General features: G+C 43.1%; 1 protein-coding gene across 1 annotated transcript in view; it reads right to left on the reverse strand.

The window, feature by feature from the left end:
* Positions 1–17005, reverse strand: part of ANKFN1 (ankyrin repeat and fibronectin type III domain containing 1) — a gene marked incomplete at its 3' end in the record, with an annotated part of 433720 nt that extends 416715 nt beyond the window's left edge. The window contains exon 1 of the mRNA XM_082859995.1: positions 16859–17005. The remainder of the gene's footprint in view (positions 1–16858) is intronic.
* Positions 17006–17685: the final 680 nt, after the last annotated feature.

Consider the following 17685-nt stretch of genomic DNA (forward strand, 5'->3'; position numbering starts at 1 on the left):
TAGAACACAATCCAAAATTTCTCCAGTAAATAGAATTAACAATAATTACCTCTTGAGGGTTGTTGGGAGACTTAATATGATGTATTTAGCACAGTGTTTGCAAAGTTCCTGGCATGCAGCTAGTGGATGAGTCACAGCCTATACCCCCTGGGATCTGGGGGAGGTATCTCAGGAAACACCTTCAGGAGGTTGCCAAATGTAGTCAACACTCCAAGTTGGAAGAGAAAGCACATCTACCATTACCAGTCCATTTAGGCTCCAGAACCCTAGGAGTGGAGAAGAGGCATAAGCGGAGAGGGAAAGCAGCATTCAAGTTAGTTGCCAAGGTTGCCAGTGAGTTGCTAGAGTAGAGGCAGAAACAGTTCTCAAGAAAGTGCATAAAGTAAGCCAAATACAGAAATAAAGGAGCCAGGAAGCCAGTCCAAAGAGTACCAAAACCATATACAGATACATGACTGATCTAGAACAAAGACAAAGGTAGGGGTGGTTCTGAGGAAGGATTCAAGGGATTTGGAAGACAGGTTTTTGTCAGATTCACAAGTTTCCCCTGTGATGATTGGGCACATTTTGCCTGTTCATGAAGGACCTCCCAGCCCTGCAAATCCAGGCTCTTTATCCTTTTATTCTTTCAAGGGGAAAACACTGAAGAGGCTGATTCAAGAATTACTATTACTTTTGATGGGTAAAATGGAAAAATCCAAGGTTGCCCAATAAAGGGCCGATGCCATGTTCTAAGAGAAGTAGGATCATCTTCCCGGTTCAGGACTAAGCCCAGCATAAGACAAAGCTTAACCTCCCTCCAATATGATCTACTTCCGTCAAATAATAAAGACATTGGTATAACTCAGTCTGGGTGGGTGACTCTCCTTTCCTGGTTACTCCTGATCAGTGTTTTGCTTCCGTGTTTGGAAACAAAGTAATACCACAAGAATGCAGAATTTTAGCCAAAGATCATTTGTCTCCATTGACCTCATAGCCCTAGAGGTACCTCAGAAATCAAGTCTCTCCCTTGGGAGTAATGAAATTCTCATTTGTGTAATGATAGGTTGCTGATAAACTGAAGAGAAATGCTACTGATAATGTTTGCTCAACAGGACTTTAGTATTTCTCTTCTCCTTGCTTCTCCCATCAAATTATCGCATTGGCATACTTGAGTATGGATATGACTTTAATATGTTGCACTGACTCAGACATCTCCTAAGGTATCCTCACTGTTATAAGACTGAACAGAATCTTCAACATCAGATTAAATCTCACTGGACTCAAACTCTAGAGATTCCTTTGATAAATCAAGGGACTCCTATTTGACTCGAGCCCTGTAGAGCCCCTCTCAAACAAGCAAACATCCAGGCACCAATGCAGCTGGACAGGCCACTTCACAACAGTAGGTTCAGACTGTCTAGAGCTCCCCACCCCACCCTGCTTCAGGCTTCACTCTCCAGTGCCCATTTATCTCAGCTCCAGCATTGACCTGTCTTGCGATTTTACTTCCTTGCTCTTCAGAATGGGCACCTTCTACTGCTTCTTTTTTTTTTTTTTTTTTTTTTGTGGGGGTGATTGTTGTTTTTTATGGAACTGTTATACTTTTTCACATAGCTCTGTATATTGCTATTTTTCATTTAACATTAATATTACTTGAAGAGCAATTTCCCCACATTTTAAAATATTAATTTTAATAACTGTAAAATATTCTACTGTATGTAATTAACCATCTCTCTGTTGTTGATTCCAAATTTATGCCATTAAAGTTGATGTTGGGATGAACATCACTGCACTTAATCTGTGTTAAAAATAATGATTATTTTCTTAGAATAAATTCCAAGCAGTAAAATTACTGGTTTAAATTATACAGATAAATTATATCAAATTTTATAAGCGTTGTCAAATGTCTTTGACAAGGCAACGCCAACTTACATTTCTGCTACTGAGTTATGAGGCTTTCTACTGCTTCTTTACCTTGATCTCTGGTTCCTTCTTTGACTGTGATTTCTTTCTTTTTTAAAAAAAATCAATTTATTTATTTATTTATGGCTGCATTTTGTCTTCATTGCTGCTCAGGCTTTCTCTAGTTGTGGCGAGCAGGGGCTACTCTTCGTTGGGGCGCACAGGCTTCTCACTGTGGTGGTTTCTCTTGTTGTGGCTCTAGGCGCACGGGCTTCAGTAGTTTTGGCATGTGGGCTCTAGAGCACAGGCTCAGTAGTTGTGGCACATGGGCTTACTTACTCTGCGGCATGTGGGATCTTCCTGGACCAGAGCTCGAACCCGTGTACCCTGCATTGGCAGGCAGACTCTTAACCACTGCACCACCAGGGAAGTCCGACTGTGATTTCTCCTCACCACAATGACTGTCCTGTTTTTGGTGATGCCAATTTAAAACTCTCATCACCTCCAGCCTAGCCCCAACCCTAGGATCTTCAACATACTACAGACCCTCAGGACCATGCTGTCTCCACCGTGAGTGTGGAGTGGAGCCTGGGGAGATTGATCTCTCGGATAAAAGCATCTCTGAGATTGCATTTCTATTTTAGACAGAGTGAGAACTGAAGAAGTGCTTATAAGTGCAGTAGGAATCTCTTTGAACTTCTTAAAGCCCTCGTACATTTAGGCAGAGACTGTTCTTTTGGAAATGGTGACCCCAGCTCCAGCAAAGTTGGGATGTGTACATGCTCGTGAAATGTTCATCTCTGGAGAGGGAGGCACAAGAGAGCTCTGCCTCATCATGACAGTGGGCACGCCAGGGTCAGCACACTCCATTCAGTGTCAGGATGTCGCAGGCTTCGTGGGAGGAGAATGTACTTGGAGCAAGCACAACCTGAATTTCAAGGTTACTCTACCCCTGAGGCATTAGGAATCAGCTTCCTCCTTTAAAAAATGGGCACTTTGCCCCGGTGTGTGTGGGTGGGTGAGTGGGGATTATGATGATGATGATTATTATTACATTGTGCCAAGTACTGTTCTGATCACATGACAAAAGTTACTTCGTTTAGTCTTTATAACGATCCTACAAAGCAGGGATCACTGTTACCATTCCGATTCTACAGATGCAGAAACTGAAGCACAAAGAAATCAACCTGCTTTTGAAGCCTACACAGCTAGAAAGCAGCAGAGTCAGGAACCAAACGCAGCAATGTGGCTTCGGATTTGGTGCTCTTAACCACTGCCCTCTGCTGTCCTCACGTGGTACCCCCCCTCGCCCCCCCCCCACCCCGCCACCAGTCCAGTCGGTACTCAGCAAATGAGATCAGTTATAACAATAACAGCAATTATATCCTCACCACATCATGAAGGCAATTCCACAATGCACTGTCAATTTATTCATTCAACTAGCAGATTATGCAAATGTGCAGAGTGCTTGTATAATGCGAATGTGCTTACAAAATGTGAAAAATAAATCATTTATCTCTTCATCCACTTCTGCAATACCTCTCCCCATTGTAGCAGCAGCACCTGGTGGCCTGTGGGTGTTGAGCAAATGCTTATTAATTTGTGTCTCACACTGTCTGGTTTTAGAACATAATGATATAAATATTACCATTAATATTACAACAGTCACGAATGAGAATTCCATATTAAAGAATGAGTGCTATTGGAACATAAGTGTACAAAAGTCTACACTGAATGACCTTTCCAAAGTCTGGCAAGTTCCAAATTCTGCAGCAGACATAGGACAGTCAACTCTGTTCTGCCCTATAATGGTCTGAAAGGTTTATTTCTGTCTTTGGGGACCAGCAATTTCCGTGAAATTTGACAAGACATTTCTGCCTCTCAGTCTTGTTCTCAAGTTTGCCCAATTTGGAAATTTGACAAGGGGATGAAATGCTACCACTTGCTCACGACTGCCATGGACGCCTGGTACAGTCAGTCTTCAGCATCTGGGTTAACCTCTGTTAAAGAAAGCTTGCAGAACTAGGACCAAAAGACTCACTAATGCACAATGTACCAAGCCGCAGTGTTCCGGCTCCCTCTTCCCTTTCATGTTAAATTCACTGCCTTAACTAAGCGGCCCTTTGCCAAGCCAGCCTTGTGAATAATGGGCCTTTGATTAGGTCTTGCTTCCAAACAGCTGGACATATAAATGGAAGTTTATCCTAATTAAGTAATGAACATTGATTGTCCCTACCTTCTGACTGCAAAGTGTCTCCTCATCTCAAAGCAACCCCATTGTTTTTATGTCAAGGCTAATATCTCTGATGGACTTTGCTTAGGGTCAGGGCATGTGCAATTTAGGACACTTAGGAGAAAAAGAGCAAGGGTTGAAGAAGTCGTGGGAACAGATTTTCTAGAATCTGCTAGCATGATCTGGTTGGGGCAGGAAAGCTACAATTTTTTGAGCACCTGCAATTGCTAGCACGTAAAGTACTTCATGTACACTATTTCATTCTATCTTCACGTTAATCTTATAGCTAGCGTCAGCTCCACTGAAAGTGAAGAAAATGAAGATAAGGGGCTCAGTGAACTAGTGGTTACATGACTGGTCAGTGACCGAGTCACTGTTCCAACAGCCCAAACCAGGTTCTAGGTGACTCCAAAGTTTTATTTCCCCAGCACGTTGGATGATCATTCTCTTTTGCTCCTACACTGGAAACAGCACAGGATTTGCGCTCTGAACCTGTTCCTTACTAGCTCTATGGCCTTGAATAAGTTACATATCCTTTTTGATCTGGAGTTCTTTACCTGAAGATCAAGATCCACCAGCACCCTCTCTGCTGACTCCACCAGGTTTTTGTGAATGGGATTTGCACATGATAACATGATGTGCAAAGTGGTGGGTTATTGGCCTGTTTGCAAACAGCCTTTGTTAATCTGTTGTAATCTCTGGGCCACTCTGAGACTTTTTGCTTCCCCTTCCTGACTCTCCAAAAGCAACACCTGGACTGCTTTGCCAATAACAGATTTGTTTTCATTATTAGGGATGATTCTGTCATCAAGTTGGAACAGAAACGGCAACTGAATGTGCTTTCATGGGAATTTCAAAGATTCAACTTTTGGGGAAAAAAGATATAGGAGCCAATGTAATAGCCATTAAGTCCATAGTTTAAAAAAAAATGCTACTAAGACACAGATGATATCATACAATAGTTGGAATGTCTCCTGTTTTCTCAGGCTCACAGAGCAGGGCAGCCCTCAGAAATCTCACGCCAGCTGTCAGCGTCTATTCCAAGGATTGCCACTCCCATGCATCTCTTTGGCAAATTCCTCTCTCTCCAACCCAAATCTGTTGTACTTAACTCCTAGCATAACCCAGGAAATCATAAGGGGACCTGGTGCTGCTTTCTGTGGTATCAGAGGGGTCTTGCTCCATGTGGCAGTTTCCCGGAATGGAGACTCACTGATTACACAACAGGAATCATTAATTGAGTAGTCTATATCCCAAGAGATTATACACCCTGCCCCTCCACTGACAGTTGAATTGACACACCCTATAGGAGACAAGAGGCAATTGTAGGCTGCTTAAGCAACATCTCCTCTCACGTGCCATAAAATCCCTCTGTATTTTATCCAGAAAGGGGGCTAATCAAACTGGGGCTAAATTAATGCTAATAGCTGGCCATGGAGGTATGCCATCTAATCTTAGGACAAGTATGCCCACCTTGAGCAAGAGATTTCCTGGGGCTTAAGAACTTACTACCATACCAGAAAGATAGTTTGGCCGTTCCACAAAAAGTTAAACATAGAATTACTATATGACCCAGAAATTCTATTCTTACGTATATTTACCCCAAATTGAAGGCAAGTACTTAACCATATCTTTGTACACAAATTCTCAGATACACGATAGCCAAAAGGTGAAAGCCACCCAAATGTCCATCAATGGATGAATGGGTATACAAACTCTGGTATACTCACACAATGGAATATCATTCAACCATAAAAAGGAATGTGCTACATCGTGGATGAATTTTAAAAACATTATGCTAAGTGAAAGAAACCAGACACAAAAGGTCACATATTGTATGATTCTGTTTACATTAAATATCTAGAATAGGTAAATATAGAAACAGATAGATTGGAGGTCACCAGGAGCTGGGAGGAAGAAGGAATGAAGAGTAATGGCTTAGTTGATAAGGGGCTTTATTCTGGAGTGACAGAAAGGTTTTGGAACTAGATAGATGTGATATACAACATAAATGTACTAAATAACACTGAGTTACTCAGTTTAAAATGACTAATTTTATGTTATGTGAATTTCACCTAATTTTTTTTTAAAACCCTACTACTAAAGCAACTTCCTCTAAAATGCATAAAAAATAAAAATGGATTGATGAATGGACAGACATAAATATGTGATCAAGCATGAAGAGCAAAATGTTAATTATAGAAGCCAGGTGGTGGGTACATGGGTGTTTGCTGTAAATTCAGTGTTTCAATGGGTTTGAAAATTTTTATAATGGACTGTTGGAAAATAATGAAACCTGGTACACTTACCATGTCATCAGGTCGTTGGAAAGGAAGTACCAAAATCCTGCTTTCCTACATGGGTCTTCCTATCATGGTCCTGACCATGTTTGGAAACTAGTCAGGATAAATTAGCTGAGCTTTGTCCACTGCACACACTCCTCCCCTCCCCTCCTCGTTCCCACATCACCCATCTGCAGATAATGCCCCCTTTTCATGATAATAACTCACATATCTGCTATAGCCAGCCCCTGTGCAGGTAACTGACACTCATTGTCTCCAATCTTGATAACACTCAAAGTAGGTTACAGATGAGAAACTGTCCATAATAGTGAGTAAAACCAGACACAAAAGAATACATATATTTTATATGAGTAGATTGTATAAGAAGTAGAAGGACTGACAGGCAAAATGAATTTATGCTGTTCAAAGGGAGGATAATGCTACCCTTAGGGGGCAGTTGACTGGAAGGGCTCCCAGGAGGCTCCTGGGCTGCTGTGCTGGTACCATTTTATTTCTTGATCTAGTGATTACATGAATGTGTTTACTTTGTGAAAATACACTGAGCTGTACTATGCGCACCTTCTTGTACGTATACTCTATATTAATAAAAGTTTAATAAAACCAAATCAATGAAATGGATAACTAAAATTAATCAGTAAAACTCAAAGCGGTCTGTTGAAAAGATAAATTAAAATATAAAAAGAAAGATGGAGAAAACACAAAAGAGTAATATTAGGGATAAGAAGAGACATAACTGCCAATATAGAAGGAGTTGCAATTTTATAGAAGAATACCGTATACAGATTTACTCCGATGGCCTTGAATATCTTGATGAAATGGATGCTTTTCTAAGAAAACAACTAAAACCAAGATTGTAAGGGAGCATCCATGGATCACAGATTTTGCTGCTGGCTGGAGTCTAAACAACAGCTGAATTCACAAATCCCTCTTCTCTTGTTAGCACTGGGAAGGGCCACAGTAACACACCCACAGACTGACCAACTAGTGAATGGCCAGGAGCCACTGTGCATTGCAGGTCCCTTCATCAGCAGAACCTATAAAGCCCTGCCATGGAAAGAAGGTGGTGGGCGTCACTGTGGTCAGAGTCTGAATCCATGTCTTATGAAACAGCAGAGCACTGGACTGTGCCCTTATCTTGGATGCCTTTCCAAGGCCAGATGATAACTAGGTAAGACTAGATGGCTCAAATCTGTTGAACAGATGTAATACTACGTCAGGGATGGGAATGGTATTTTTGTTGTAATAAGTATTTTTATTTAAAAATAAGAAGCTGAACCTGTATACAAGCCCCTGTGTCCCTGTCCTTTGAAGTAAAAGGCTTTTGCTTTAGTCTCCCAGGCTTCCTCTGAGTCTCAAAAGGCTGGCTCAAGAGTTAATGATGAGGAAACCTGAAGATGTAGCTGTTGGGCTGGGGAACTGGTAACAATTTAGACTATAAGTCTGTCACATCGCAGAATTACCAAACTCTCAGTTCCCTGAAAGATACAGATAAAGGCCTGACACATATTCCTAAGTTGTTTTTACAGGAAGCAGACCCTCACCAGAGGAAAACTGCTGACCACAGCACATAGACCCTAGACTGGTTGAAACCAGAAGGCTGATGATGCTTGAAACCTCACCTTGATGCCAACCAATCTGAGAATTGTGCATGAGTCGATCACACTCTGAAGCCCCCTCCCTCACACTGCCTTTAAAACCCCTTGCCTGAAAGCAATAGGGGATTTCAGGTCTTTTGAGCTTGAGCTGCCCCTTCTCCTTGTTTGGGGGCCTGCAGTAAATGCCACACTTTCCTTTACCACAACTTGGTGTCAGTAGTTTGGTTTTACTGCGTGAGGGCAAGCAGACCCAAGTGTGGTTCAGTAAAAAAGCCACCTTTTGAATACTTGACAGGTGTCAGAAATGTTATTTTTCTTTAAGTAGATTTTTAAAGAAAAGTCAACCCGTGTGGCATAGAGGGAAGGAACCCAACAAATGTTAAGTTCAGGATAATAATCCATTAGCAGCTGGGAAGGATATAGTTGAGGGAGATTTTTCCCTGCAAGCCCTAACTTGACACCTTGAGGTAAGAGAGAAACTCCAAGCAGGAAGAGATAGCCAAGATAATTAGATATTGCAGAGAGGGTCAGAAGGACCAAAGAGAACCTGTATTTATAAGGTTGGGCAACCTGAACTTTCCTGGTTACTTCAGAAAGGTGCTTCTTTTTTGATGAGAGCAAAAGCCCAGAAATGTGTGAGAAGTAAAGGGGGAGGGCGGGTCCTTCCTTGGAGTGGTAGTGGGGAGGGGAGCTTTTGTGAGGTGTGGTGGTATTGGAAAAGGATTTAAATTTTGAAGGTACAATCAGGCAGTGAGAAGGTGGTTTGTTTTTACCCCAAAGGGAAGGAGCAAGGCAAAAACGTTAAAGATGCAAAAGAGAAAATAGAAATAATGGATGGGGACAAGATCTTAGATTCAAGAAGATGAGAAAACATGGACTAGAGGGAAGCGCTTGGCTTTGGAAAGGAGGCTAACTAACCAGAGCTAACGTAACCTCTGTGGTGGGTTGGATGGTGGTCCCCAAAAGGGATGTACATTTCTAAACCCCCACTACTTGTGAGTGTGACCTTATGTGGAAACAAGATCTTTGCAGCAATAATTAAGGATCTCCAGATGAGATGATCATGGATTTAGGGTGAGCCCTAAATCCAATAAATGGCGTCCTTATTAGAGAAAGAAAAGGGAGATTTAAGGCACAGACACAGAGGGGAAAATGCCATGTGAAGATGGAGGCAGAGGCAGAGATTGGAGTTACGTCCCAAGCCAAGGAGAGTTTAGAGCCACCAGAAGCTGGGAGGGGCGATGAAGCAATCTCCCCTAGAGGCTTCAGAGGGAGGATCGCCCTGCTGACACCTTCATTTCAAGATTCTGGCCAGTAGAACTGTGAGAGAACACATTTCTCTTGTCTGAAGCCACCCAGTTTGTGGTACTCTGTTATGGCAGTCCTAGGAAAAAAATACAACCTCCAAACTCCAGGTTAAAAATTAAACCCAGTAGAGTGAGCAAACCTGAGATACATTGACATACTTCAGAGATATGTCTTCACTCATTGGTTTGGTTAGGAATCCTGTCGGCCTGGTAGAACCTTATTCCTGGAACAACCATGGCTGTGTCAACCTGAGCCTCAAATGTTCCCTTCAGTGTCCAGTCTCCACTTAGCCTCTGCCTTCCATTGCCCTGGTCAGCATTTCTCACTGTGCACCCAACTCTCATCACAGTATATATAGTACATTTCTCCTGGGCACCTACACAAACACTTATTTTCTTAGTCGATCTAACTTACTGCTGATTCCTGCCACTTATGTTCAAGTTCCTCAATTCCTCACAATTTAAGGTGCTACCAATTACAGCATGACAAGGCACTAAGTATCATTTATTCAAATCATTTTAGCACCTTAGCTGGGACTCAAAGGAGGGTATTAATCCTATGTATCCAATTCATTGAGAAATTCCCAATCTAGACTCACTGTAGATCATCCAGATTCCAGTGCGAGACTTAGGGAAAAAATGTGGTAAAGGACCACATTAATTCACTCCATATTTATATAGTACCTATTTACTCCCAAGTACTTTGCTAGGTGTCAGAAATATATATATGAATGGGAGGAATGAGTCTGACCTTCAAAGAGCTCATGGTCTCCTGAGTAGCTGGGGAAAAGACAGTGAATTCAACAATACAAATACAATATGACAAGCATTATCTTATGGTATAAACAGTTCCTCTTGGGAGTCTTGGGAAGAGAGGGGGTGTTTCTGGAGATGGGGTAAGGGCTTGTGCTAGAGTATCTCTGTTAGTCCTTCTAGAGGCACACTCCACATTTCCACTTGCCCTGTGCTCTTGGAGGCTTTGTCTATGAGCGGTATCCTCTGCGCACTTGTGCTTTCCCACTCCTAGATGGGTTCAGTTGATGGGAGGACACCCGAGGGTGGAGGAGAGAGATCCCCTCCTGTCTCACTGCAGGTGTTCTAGGACAGGCCACAGCTTCTGTCTGGAGGCCCCTCTTACAAATCTGGGCAAGTTCTGGGAACTGTTTTTTCTTTCCTGATTCTAGTGGTCACTAGCCTTGGGCTGCTTCACCATCTCATCTTGGCTATACTTAACCTTGCACACCTTTGTAAAGAGCGCCATCATGAGACATCCTTTAACCAATCATTGGAGTGTGCCAACTGGAGTGTTTACTGTTGGGAACCTAATGGGCACTGGAGTCAAGGAATGCCTCACAGAGATGGTGACTTTGAACTTTGTCCTGAAGAACGAGTAAGATTTCACCAGGTGTATATGCATGGGGTAGGGTCTCCCAGGTTAAAGTAAGAACACTGTCAAGGCTGGGAGGCCTGGGATTGCACTGTACATTTGGAGACTAAAAAGTAATACTTATCTTCTTATAGAGGGGCCTGTGGAGACTGGTGGGAAAGGAAATTGGAAAGTTGAAAGGCTTTCAATTTTTGAGTTATATCTATAAGTAATGGGAAATTCAAAAGACACTGACAAGATTCCAATGCCTTGAATCTCCAGATACCCAGGTCTTTCTGCAAAATCTGTACTTCAGAAGTGAGAGGCTGGCATAGATCTGTGCTGTGAATTTATGCTTCATTGGTTTTGTACTCCTCTTTGCTTGGTGGTTAATAAAATTCTCTCTCAGACTGTGAGCTGAGGAAAGCTGTTGACTTTTAAAAACATCAAATCACTTCAAAAGCTTTTCCTTCTCAGTTCCAATTTATTGGGCCTTCTACTTATGTATTATGGAAAAAGCTACCTTGAGTTATGTCACAGTTTCATTCAATTACAGAAAACTTTGCCTAATGTGACAGTCTTTCATAGATCCTTATGAAAGGGAGTGCTTAATCAGAGCAAATATTCTTTTTTTTTTTTTTTTTTTTTTTTTTTTTTTTTTGCGGTACATGGGCCTCCTAACAGCTGTGGCTTCTCCCGTTGCGGAGCACAGGCTCCGGACACGCAGGCTCAGCGGCCATGGCTCACGGGCTCAGCTGCTACGTGGCATGTGGGATCTTCCTGGACCGGGGCACGAACCCGTGTCGCCTGCATTGGCAGGCGGACTCTCAACCACTGCGCCACCAGGGAAGCCCCCAGAGCTATTCTTCTTGGCTCAGGTCTCAGGGAAGGGGGAAGAGAGAGGCCAAACTAACATCTGGTGAAGGGAGGAGAAGGAGGAAGCACTGAAGAAGAGAGGAAAATTCAGAGCAGCGTTGTCCAGTAGAAATGTAACATAAACCACAAATACAAGACACATATGCAATTTTAAAGGCTTGTAGAAGCCACACCGAGGAAAAGTAAAAGGAGGTGAAAGCAAACCTTGTGTCCTTTGACAGTTAAACGTACAAACGAAATGTGGTGCCTACATACAATGGCATATTATTCAGCTTTAAAAAGGAAGGGCATTCTGACATAGTCAACAACATGGATGAACCTTGAGGGCATTATGCTAAGTGAAATAAGCCAGTCGCAAAAGGACAAGTACTGTGTGATTCCACTTACATGAGGTACCTCGAGTAGTCAAATTCATAGAGACGGAAAGTAGAAGAGTGGTTGCCAGGGGTTGCGGGAAGGGGGAATGGGGGGTTGTTTAATGGGTATAGAGCACCAAGTTTGCAAGATAAAAGAGTTTTGGAGATTGGTTATAGAACTGTATTCTGAAAAATGGTTAATATGGTCAATTTTATGTTATGTGTATTTTACCACAACTTTTAAAAAGGTTTTTACCTTTTAAAACAGGTAAACTTAATGTTAAGAATACATTTTATTTAATCCATTATATGCCACACATTATGATTTCAATATGTAATCAATACAAATTTATCGCTAGTCTCCATGTTTTACTACTAAGCCACTGAGATCTGATGCATATTTGTACACTGATGGCACACCTCTGTTTGAACCAGCCACACACAGTTCAAGTGCTCAATGGCCACATGTGGCTAACGGCTACCATATTGGACAGTGCAGGTCTAGAGCATTGAACAAAGCTGGCTTCTTGGCTGGGGTTCTTGTCTTTTCCTTACAAGTGCACCAGTGACTTGCCTCATGGTGATATTTTTTCAGAGAATTCTTCCTTTAGGAACTTGCCTTTGAGGCAGTACCAGGCATGGGCTGAGACCGAAGCTTTTTGTGCAGCATCATGGGAGGTAGTTCTAAAAGCCTTCCCAGGACCCTAAGTCCAAAGAGATCAAAAGAGGCCATGGAGCTCACCTCCACTGTCCCAGGAGAACCTTGCTTGTGACTACTCTGGCCCTTGATCCAGTGCTAACTGTTGGTACACCAGTGAGGTGTGGTCATAGGTAACAGATGTCAGAGACAGACTCACTTGCTTTGTGACTTTGGACAAGTTGTATAACATCTCAGAGCCTGAATTTCTTCATGGTGAAATATAGATAAGGATGGTGGTCATCTTATAAGGCTGTTGTGAGAATGAATTCAAAATGCACATACAAAACTTTGGTACAAAGGGACTGGTGCATATTAAACAGTGGCTTGGTTATAAAAATCACCATCGCCATTGCTATTACTGCTACAGTACATTTTAGCTGTACAGTCATGTTTTAACATTCTCTTAGACTTTCAGTCATTCCCTCAGCCAATGTTAAAAGAGTTGATGGCTCAGGGATTAAGAACTCAGACGCTGGAACTTGACTTCTTTGGCTGAAGTTGTGGTCTTGACACTTTAAGTGGCCTGAGACTCTTTCCCTTCCTCAATGCCTCCTCCTTCTGAACCCCTGATCCCACACACCCTCCAGCATAACCTCCTTGTCTCTCAGTTTTCAAATCTGTAAAATGGGACTAATAATAGTAAACACTGCATAGGATTGTTGTGAGGATTAAACACAATAATGTAGATGTGCCCTTAAAACATGTCCTGGCACACGGCAAACTTTAGAGAAGTGGGGTTGCAGCAGGGAATTAAGCACACACCATACTTGCTCTCCCAGAGTATAATCCTGCAGGACAGCTAGACCTTCAACCAATAATACAATAAAGAATGAGTGATATCATGTGGGGAGTCCTTACTAATGTCTTTCCTAAATACATGTGCTACAGTTTAAAAGCCTCTTGTCCTATCCTTAGCAGACCAAAGCTTTATTCTCTCCAGCAGACCATGAGCACACCATTTCTCCCTGTCTGCCCAGCATCTGAAGAAGCAAGGCCTCCTTCCCCTCTCAGGCCATTGCCCCATCACCTCCAATTCAGATGCACCAGTGGCCCACCAATTTTGTGAAGCAGCTCTGTCTATTAAGCCCTTGCCCACTGAGTCAATAGAGCTCCTAAAACACCCCCACATTTGTCAAACCCACTTATCTATGGGCAGGAAAATCCCACTCCCAAGACACTCTCAGTTTCCACTTGTGTAGGTCAGGGTGGGCAAATATATGCTGAGTTTCTGTGTGGCTCCCACTGGACACTCCTGGATTTTGCACAAATAATTACTAAATGAACAAAAGAGATTAGCACTGAAGTGATCTATGGGGAGCTACACAGGAGGTCAGAACAGCACTGATTAATCTCCAAATTGACCAGATACATGGGCCACATAAAAGAAAAAAATAAATTGTTGATAAAATTATCCTTAAGGGAGGTAGGCACTGAGAAAGGAGCATTCAACCACTCTTATTTGATCAGAGTTGGCATTCAGCCCTGTCTGACTCCCATCGTGAAAGCACATGCATTCGGGAGGAGTACCCCTAGCAGTGGAGACCTTAAAACATGTTCCTTTTTTCCCAATAAGCTTAGCCACTTCTCGCCTTCCCAAGGACCCCATTCCCCCTTCTCTGTGAGGCCTCTGTCTCAAATCCTGTCCAAGGCGGGAGTTTGTCTCTATACTGGCTCTGTTAGGGCTGGAGAGGAAGACGGAAGGGCCAGGGAGCCTGCTGGACTTGAGCTCCAGGGCTTGGAGAGAATTCTGGGCTGGCTCCTCCCACCCCCCAAGCCGTGACCCCTGCTCATCTTCCTCAGGCACTCTGGTACAGGATGGAGAGCTTCTGCCCCTCCCTTCTTCACCCCTACAGAGATGGAAAGGGGAGGCTGTTAAACCTGCATGCTTCATGGGAATCATTGACAAAGTGAAGGCACCTGAGAAGCTGTAGGCTTGTCCTAGGGAGGATCACAGTGCCTAGTGCCTGGCTTACTAGGACTCAAAAGCAAATTGCAAAAAAGGGATGAGTACATCTTTATAGTTCCTCATTCAGAGAGAGAGAGGAAATCTAATGTGCGTAAGGCTCTAGATCAATTGATATTTACCTAGACCATATTACGGATGGTTTGGGGCCAAAGAAATATGTTTCGGGGAACAGTTTGGTAATAAGCAGGAAAAGCCACTAAAATGTCCATACTTTTTACCTCTCTGATATCACTGTTGAGAATTCATCCTTTTTTTGAATCCAAAATCCATCCGATTTTTTTTTTAAAGAAAGAGAAGTAAAACTGCTTTATGCACAGAACATATTCAGAGTGGCATTACAATCATGGGAAAACTAGAAGCAATTTAAACAGTCAACAGTTGCTAAACAGATTGTAGCATACCCACTTAAGGGATTAATCCATTTAATCCAGCCACAATTAATCATTTATGTGAAACTGTACTGGAAGATGGGAAAGTGTTTATAGAATAATATTGGGAAAGAAGAAGAGTAAATGAATATATCCAGGCTGTAGTTACATTTGTGTCAAAAAGGCATGCTTGGACAAAGACTGAGAGAACAGAGAAGAACCGGAGGTGATAAAAGGTTGAGATTAGGAAAAAATCTTAAAAAAAAAGAGACACTTTGTAATGTTTCCTCAGTGCATTGTTACTAGTGATAGGAAAAATAAATAATAGCAAAGCATGGACATCAGGTTACTCACCTTGCCTCATTTCTTTGTTTTTCCCTGGGTTGTTTAAATTAGATCCCCCCAACCTGGATGCCAAGGCATAGCTTTGTGCCATGGGCAGGTTCCAGATAGCGTGATGTCCCAACTATTGAACGCTTTCCACTGGGATGGTCACTTGAGCCACCTAGCCACTCATCCCCAGCTTTGAGCCACCTTGTCTGTTTCCCTGGAGTGCCAAGGTATGAGAAAGGTCAGAAAGCACTGCCTGGGTGAGAGGATTCCCAGTGAAGCTCTTCCCTTGGTTCACGTATCACTCACATCCCATAGCAACTCAGGAGCTGTGCCCTGACCCTCCAGCACAAGAGCATTCAGTTCTGCACTCAAGCATTGGCTGACCGCTCTCCTCCTGGCCAAGTCCCGGTGTGAAGTGTCTCTGACTCTTCTACCCTCATCGTCATGCACGGCTGCCCAAAGCCTGCCCTTAAGATGAGCAACAATGGGTCCCTCCCTGGCTCCCTCCTTCTGCCCCTTTTCCCCTCCTCTTGGAGAGGATGAACTTGTATGTATTTACTGCAGATGCTCAAGCAGGTAAACACTCAGCATGACATGTTCAGCCACGTCAAACCTTCTGAAGAGAGAAGGAAGGAAGCAGGGATGAGAAAACAAACAACACGCAAGCACCTGTGTCTTCTGATAACCAGAATACAGCAAGTTCATGACCAGGTGAACTTTCACTCAGCACATTACTTAGCATCAGTAATAGTAACCCAAAGACACGAACCAGCTCCCCATGTTACAACCACCTGCTGCTGGCTGCACAAGTGCTTTAAAGCAACAATATTCTTTCCTGCCCCTTTTCAGCTTCAGCCTATCCAATGTTCCACAGTAAATTCCAGAGCTTGGTCCAAAAAGAAAAAACTTTCCCAAAGTTCAAGATTGATGCTGCCAACCCTGAGAGACCTGCTGAGCAGATGCATGAAAGGCACCCCATGTTTCCTGTGCCTGTGCTGTGCTCACGGAACTCTTTTAACAGTGACAACTGAGAGGTTAAGCTGTGTTGGATTTGGTGCTCTTTACTACAGACAACTCGAGCTGAGAACCAGAGACACAAAAGTCACCCTCGCCCCTTTGTGGTTAGCGGGATGCAAACGCCCCTGCAGAAGGGCAGCTCAATGGCAAAGGAATAGAGATCTACACACCACACCTGCAAAACAAACTTGGGAAAGAAAATCTCTTCGGAAAGAAAACAGTCCTTCTGCTCAGGAAGCCTCTCTCGGGCTGTGCTTTCTGCTATGTAACCCACTCTCAAGGATGAAGAAGAGGAAGAAAAAAAAACAAAAAGAAAAAATTCCCCACCTGCTGCTTACATATATTATGATCCGAGGAGAAAACGCAAGCGCGTGTGAGCCCGCTCTCGCACTTCCTTTGGCAGATCCTCAATGTACTTGTTAATTGTGTAAACCATCTCCCCTACCCTCAGCCACCCAGAAAGCTCCAAGCCACACATGCACGCCCACCGCACAGCCAAGCCCCCTCCCCAGCATTCCTTTCCAGTTGCAGAGAAATCATAAAATGCTACTCACATGTGGCAGCTTCAGCTTCCCTTTCCCTCTCCCCAGCCTGAGCACTGGCTCTGGTTGCTGCTGCTGCTGATTTTCCCGTTGCAAGTGAAACAAACCTTCATCGACAGAGATGGTTTTCCTCTGTGCTGCTTTGTCTGAGATTCCCCAGATGAACACTGACTCGTTTATGTCATTATCCGAGTTCGATAGCTCCCCTAACACAGGCAGTGCTTTGGGGCTGTCATCTTCCACTGGCTGGGCTTCTGCTGAGAGAAACAACAGACCTGCAACTGACAACTGATCACATCAAAACACTCCAGGGGATGGCAACCCAAGACTACAGAGTAACACGTTAGCTTGCAATGATACCATGCACAGCCGTGGATCATCTGTCTTCTACTGGCACTGTGAGTGCAGCCAAGTTGAAGAGACATTATTTAAGAACTTACAGCTTCCAGGATGTCTCCAAGTGAAGCCATATGGGCATCATAAAGCAGTGTCACAGAAGGACTCTACAACCCTCAGACATGTTCAATATTGTTGAAATCAATAAGGGGGTAATATCATTTGGTGGGTAAAAGTTAAAGGTCTGTCTAAAAGACGGACCAGAGTTTATATACACTTAAGTAGACAGGTACAAATGTGAGCTCCATCACTCATCAGCTGTGTGAATTTGGGCAAAGTCCTTATCCTTTCTGAGTCTCTTTTTTCAGCTTCACATTCGGGATACCTATACTTACCCTATAGGAGAGCTGCAAGACGTGAGATGGTATATATAAACCATCAAGTTCAATGCAAAGTTGGCACCCCATAAGAGAAATAAAGATCCCTTACCCTGTAGTAGTATT

This window comes from Leucopleurus acutus (genome assembly GCF_964270905.1).
Source record: "Leucopleurus acutus genome assembly, chromosome: 19".
NCBI lineage: Eukaryota > Metazoa > Chordata > Mammalia > Artiodactyla > Delphinidae > Leucopleurus > Leucopleurus acutus.